Below are 6,301 nucleotides of genomic sequence, written 5' to 3'. Positions count from 1 at the left end.
GGACTTTGATGAGGGCAAAGATCAAGCTTATCCACATCTTCTATGGCATAAAGAAGCGAGTTGGAGGCATAAGGAGCTCAACCTAGGTGACCACAGTGACCCTAGGTGGGAACTTTGCTACATTGTATGCTTAAAGACTTTTACTCTTCATGATTTACAGAGTTCTTTTGTTTCTTGTGTTTAATCTTGTGTTTGCATAACTTGATGCGTTTAATTTGCACAATTACTTAGGTAAAACTTGGTATGTGGATTGGCATAGTTACGTGGAAGGGCCAAGCAGTGGCTAAATTCCTTGTTACCTGGATCTCTCACAACATGGAAGCAGGTTGCTGAGGCATTTGTTACTAGATACTTTCCTCCTATAAAGATCACCAAACTTAGAAGTGATATTTCTTCTTTTCATCAATTGGAGTCTGAATCATTGTATGAAACATAGGAGAGATATAAAGAGTATTAAGGAAATGGCTGTAACATGGAATCATTGAGTGGATGCAAATCCAAAATTTTCTACAATGGGTAGAACACTTCTACCTACCAGATAGTTGATGCGGCTGCCGGGGGTTCATTATGTAACAAGCAACCTAGTGATTGACAAAAGATAATTGAAGAGATGATAAACAATGGGTATCAATGGAGTTCCGAGAGAAACAAACTGGTGAAGTCTGCCTGGTATCTATCAAGTGGATGTCATCACGACTCTTGCAGCCCAGGTTGAAGCTATATCAAAGAGGTTAGACAATATGAAATCTCCGTCTTCAAGCATGGGACCGATTCATGACAATCCCGGCCTCTCATGTGATCCAAGTTTTTCCTCCACAAGTAATGTAAGTGCGCAACAGAATGAGCAAGTGGATTTTCTTGGTCAGAACCATCATTATCAAAATAATCCATATAGCAACACTTACAATGCTTGTTGGAGGAATCATCCAAAATTTTCTTGGAGCCGACCGGGACCGAGTAAGTTAACATGGCAGTATAAGCCTCCACCCAGGATGTGATAAGTGCTTTTGTATAAGTAATACGAAGTATTCTTTTCTTACATTGATCATTACTTTTCTCAGATTTTATCACTTATTCGTGTGTACATGTGTTCTTATGTGCATGTTGGGTTGTGGAGACAATTGTGGAAGAATGGAACCAAAACATGATCATGGATGCATTTGTTGATGAAGTCCTGGAGTGAACTAATGTGAAGATACAAGTTGTGCTCAAAGACATGTGAGTGTGCACCAATCTCCATTGTGCTCAACCGAATACACAATGTAGAAAGGCACAAAGGTAGTCACACTCACGTGTTCTGACTTGTGCAATACTAGCAAGATTTTCTTCAATGTGATTTCATTGATGATGCAACACGATTTAATGTGTGGATGTGTGCCCATTCATGTGACCTCGATGATAAGAGTGGATTTGGGAGCATTTTCACAAAGTACCGCAGTAGTTTATTATAGCAAATCACTGTAGCAGCTACTATTCACAGCTCGTAGGAAACCAAAATCTGGAAATCCACACGGCCATGTGGAAATTCCACACGCTCGTGTGGATGCCCGATTCTAGCCCCTATAAATACCACAACTTGAGACATTTTAAAGAATTTTTTCTCCTATCTTTTCCTATTTTTCTCCCATCTTTGGAGGCGCTGGCGGCTATGGTTTGGAGAGGCTTTAGCTAGGTCATTGGTGTAGTTCTACGGCCTTCAACATCATGTTCCCTTGGAAGAGAGCTATTATGAGAGCTTTCGTCGGTATTGATTTGGCGAGGTGTGCCCTAGGCTTGACAAGGGAACCTTTGGAGAAGACGAGGTGACTCCACAAGAACATTGATACATACTACAAGGGGGTTATATCTATGGATTACATGTTTTCACTATTGATTTTATTGTTGATTGTGTATTGCTCCATGGAGAGCTAAACCCCTAGTGGGTGCTTGGACTTGTAAACCGTTGGATGATTTTGTTTTATTGACCTTTATTATGATTCTTTAATTGATGTTTTAATTGAGTTCCATCCTTGAATGCTTGTTGTATTGATTTTCCCATAGAGTGATACTAGGGTTGAGAATCCATCTTGGTAATCATTGTGAATGGGTGGAACGCCATTAGGATTAGACAAAGCTAGGTTGGAGATGGTCGAGAGGGTGAGTCGAGAGGTATCGGAATGTCCCCTTTCCCTTCCGGTGTGATTTATCCTACCTCCATATTCCAATAGTACTTTGTGGTTATGATAGAGTGAAATGCTAAGAGACAAACTCCATTGGGGCTTAGTTGCGCGAGCAACAAAGTGAGGTGTTGAAGTAATCTTTAGTGTTGCAGTTTAATCATGACTAGGGGTATTTCGCCTGCACCAAAGGGTTAGATCTATATTAGGGAATAGGGTTTATCACTTGGAGTCCGTAGAGCTTTAAGCAACCTTACACAGTGTGAGGCGTCGAGAGTATTCCTTTCCGTCAGGGCATAGTGTAAGGTTAGTAACAATTGACCTTAAGTTTTGGACCGTGTGTTTTTGGATTTCCACGACTCATTAAACATCAGTTAGGAGACATAATGATTAGAATTGCACATGAAATAATAGTCTTAGGGTGAGAAATGTCTGGGTGCCCCATTTTCTATCGATTGCCTTTCCTTATTTCTATTGCGTCTCTTTCTTCTTTTCTTTATTTTTACTTGCACAACAATCATAGCCTCCATCTGCTTCAGATTCTGCTAATGGTCTCTCCAGTTTAATGACTCCATTCATCACGAGTACTGAAATTCGATTTGCTGGTCATGAGGAGATGATTAGAAACACAAATGCAACAGTGAGAAACTTGGAACATCATGTGGCTCAAAGTTATAAGTTACTAGAAGAGAGACCACTAGGGACTCTCCCGAGCAATACTATGGCTAACCTAAACGAATCCTTGATGGGTGTGTCCTTCAGAAGTGGGAAGTGATAAGTGCTTGTGTGATAATAATGCGAAGTGTTCTTTCCTTATGATGAGCATTACTTTTATCCAGTTTTAACACTAATATGTGTGTATTTATGTTACTTTCATGCATATAGGGTTGTGAAGCCGAATCTTAAAGAAAGAAGCCAATGTAGATTGTGAGTGCACCATTTGGAGGAAATCTTTAGAAGGTTCAAACGGGAAAACATAAGTCGGGTTAAAGATGCTAGAATGTGTGCCAGCCTCCTTATATTCAAGCTAGCACAATAATTTGGAGGGCCACAAAGGCAATCACATTCTAAGTATTCCGGCTTGTGCATGTGTAACAAGATCTCTACCAACATGGCCGTTCATTGAGGAAGCAAAGCGATCTATGATGTAAATGTGTGCGCGTTTACGTTACGTCGATAAAAGCATGGTTTCAGGAGTGTTTCAGACCGGTACTGTAGTAGGGCATTGTAGAAAAATGATGTAGCAGGTACTGTTCACAGCCGGCCGAAGAAGGATGTGTCTAGAGAAGCCACAGGGGCATGTAGAAATTCCACATGCCCGTGCGTTAATTTCACATGAGCCGTGTGAAATATTCCCGATTCCAGCCCTATAAAAGCCGATTTCAGCTCCGATTTCAGTATGTTTTCTCCATCTTTTCCCCAACTTGAGAGAGGGCTGTGGTTAGGGTTTTAAGAGGTATTTGCTAGGGATTGGGAGAGGTTCTACGGCTCTGACATCACAATCTGTTTGAAAGAAGGTTAGTGAGAGAGCTTTCATCGGCACCGATCCGGCAAGGTGTATCCTAGGCCGGACAAAGGGACCTTTGGATGAGTAGAGGACTCTCCACAAGACCATCGCCATGACTATCGAGGGGGTTTTTCTATGGATTTATTGCTTTTACATTCAATTTCATTGATTGTAATTAGCTCCATGGAGAGCTAAACCCCCTAGTGGGTACTTGGATCGTGAACCCTACGATGTATTTGTTTCATTGAACCTTGTTATTATGCCTTCATTAATTGATGTGTTTATTGAGTTCAAATCTTGAATGCATTTATTGTATGAATACTCCCTTAGAGTGACACTAAGGTTGAGAGTTCTTGTTGGTAACCCTTGTGAGTGAGTGACACACCATGAGAGTTAGACAAAGCTAGATTGGAAAGGGTTGAGAGGGTGAGTAGAGAGGTAGCGGAGCATCCCCTTTTGCTTCCGGTGTGATTTATTCTATCTCCAATTCCTCGAGTTATTTGCGATCATAGTAGAGTGAATGGGCTAAGGGATGACCTTCCGCTGGGGCTTAGTTGCGAGTGCAATGGAGTGAAGCATTGAAATGATTTTAGCACTAGGGCTTAATTGTGGCTAGGGATCTTCCGTCTGGACCAAAGGGTTAGGTCAATATATAGGAAGAGGATTTATCACTTGGAATCCTTAGATCTCATTGCAATTCTGCACGAGTGCAAGGTTGAGAGATTGTTCAATTTCTCCTCCGAGACATGTATAGGGTTAGACATGGTTGACTTTAGATTTGGGACCATGTATTAAAGGATCTCCATGACCCATTAATGAATTAGTTAGGAAGCATAATAGAGGGTTTTGTACTTGAAACGATTGTCCTAAGCGGATCAATATCCGAGTATCCCATCTATATCGATTGCATTACCTCTCATTTACTTGTGCTATCTCTCTTATCTCTTTTACTTTTGTTTGCATTACATCTTGTCACACAAATCACTATTCATATTTCGCTTACTTAAGAAACAATTTAAGTATTTTTACTCCCAACTCCCTGTGGATACGATACCCGCTCACCTGGGATTTTATTACTTCGACAAACCCGTGCACTTGCGGGACATACACAAGGGGAATTGTTAGGAAGCAACTCCAAAACCTTGTTGAGAAGGAACCTGAGGCAGTAGTTGCCGAACCCATTGTGATCACTGATATGGACAACACCACACAAGACAAAGCTTCATTTCCAGTGCATCAACAAAGACTTCCTTTCCATTCCAAGGCAAGAAACGACCAACTTAATGAGCAATATAGAAAGTTCCTTGATATGTTCTATACTTTGCACATTAATGTCCAATTTGTAGAAGCTCTTGCTCAAATGCAAGGTATGCTAAGTTCTTGAAGGAACTACTCACCAACAAAAGGAAGTTGGAGAACGTCTCTTCTGTGACACTTAGTGAAGAAGGTTTAGCTTTGCTTTGTAACAAAATTCCAAAGAAGAAGAAGGATCGAGGGGCTTTATTGTTCCGTGCACAATTGGGGGTTTGGTTGATTAGAAAGATCTTGCCGACCTTGGGCAAGTATCAATTTGATGTCGTATAGAATTTTTCAGAGTCTGGGGCACGTAGAGCCTAAACCCACAAGCATGACTTTACAATTGGCAGATCGATCCACCAGGCGACCAAGGGGAATAATTTAAGATGTTTTTGTCAAGGCGAACAAATTTATATTTCCAGTGGATTTCATCATCTTAGATATTGATAACAAGGTTAAAGTGCTGTTAATACTGGGATGACTATTCTTAGCGATGTCCAAAGCTCTTATTGATGTGAAAAACGGCAGAGTAACACTTTGAGTTGGTGATGAACAAACAATATTTAGACTTCGTGACTCCATGAGACAAACAATGGACTTGGATGATACTTGTTATTTGTGTTGATGTGGTTAATGAGGTTGTTTTAGACTTTATGTAAGACACTGACACGTCCGAATATGCATGTAAACTACAAGTGCATGGGTGTCGAAGTAATAATACCCCGGTGAGAGGGTAGTCGAATCCTAAGGGAATAGTGCTTAGAACCACCAAGATTGCCATTTAACTAGAATTAAAATATGTTGAAAGTGATGTGGAAACAACCTCAATGCAAATAAAAATAAGAAAAGATAAAGGAGGTGCAAGTAAAAGATAGGAAAGGCAATCGACGATAAATGGGGTACCCGGATATTGCTTCGCCTAGGACAATCATTTCAAGTGCAAGAACCCTCTATTATGCTTCCTAATCAATGCAAGTGAGTCGTGGAAATCCTTAATTACATAGTCCCAAATCTAAGGTAAACTATGCCTAACTCTATAAATGTCCCAGAGGAGAGATTGAATAACCTCTCAACCTCGCACTCGCATAGAATTGCAATAAGTTCTAGGGATTCCAAGTGATAAATCTCTTCCTAATTGTAGACCTAACCCTTTGGTCCAGGTGGAAGGTCCCAAACCACAATTAAGCCTTAGATACTAAGTTCACTGCGCTTCACTCCGTTGCACACCCAACTAAGCTCCCTAGCGGAAGGTCATCCCTTAGACCATTCACTCTATTGTGGCTCGCAAAGAACCTCGAGGAACAGAGGTAGAATCTAACACACCTGAGGGGAAAGTGACGCC

General features: G+C 40.9%; 1 non-coding gene across 1 annotated transcript; it reads right to left on the bottom strand.

Annotated features, from left to right (window-relative positions):
- Nucleotides 1-373: 373 nt before the first annotated feature.
- Nucleotides 374-479, bottom strand: LOC120266239. The gene has a single exon (XR_005538080.1). It is a non-coding gene; the product is annotated as a small nucleolar RNA R71 (small nucleolar RNA).
- Nucleotides 480-6,301: the final 5,822 nt, after the last annotated feature.

Source organism: Dioscorea cayenensis, chromosome 7 (genome assembly GCF_009730915.1).
Source record: "Dioscorea cayenensis subsp. rotundata cultivar TDr96_F1 chromosome 7, TDr96_F1_v2_PseudoChromosome.rev07_lg8_w22 25.fasta, whole genome shotgun sequence".
NCBI lineage: Eukaryota > Viridiplantae > Streptophyta > Magnoliopsida > Dioscoreales > Dioscoreaceae > Dioscorea > Dioscorea cayenensis.
The sequence above is the reverse complement of the archived record's forward strand: the minus strand, read 5'-3'. Positions and strand labels throughout refer to the sequence as shown.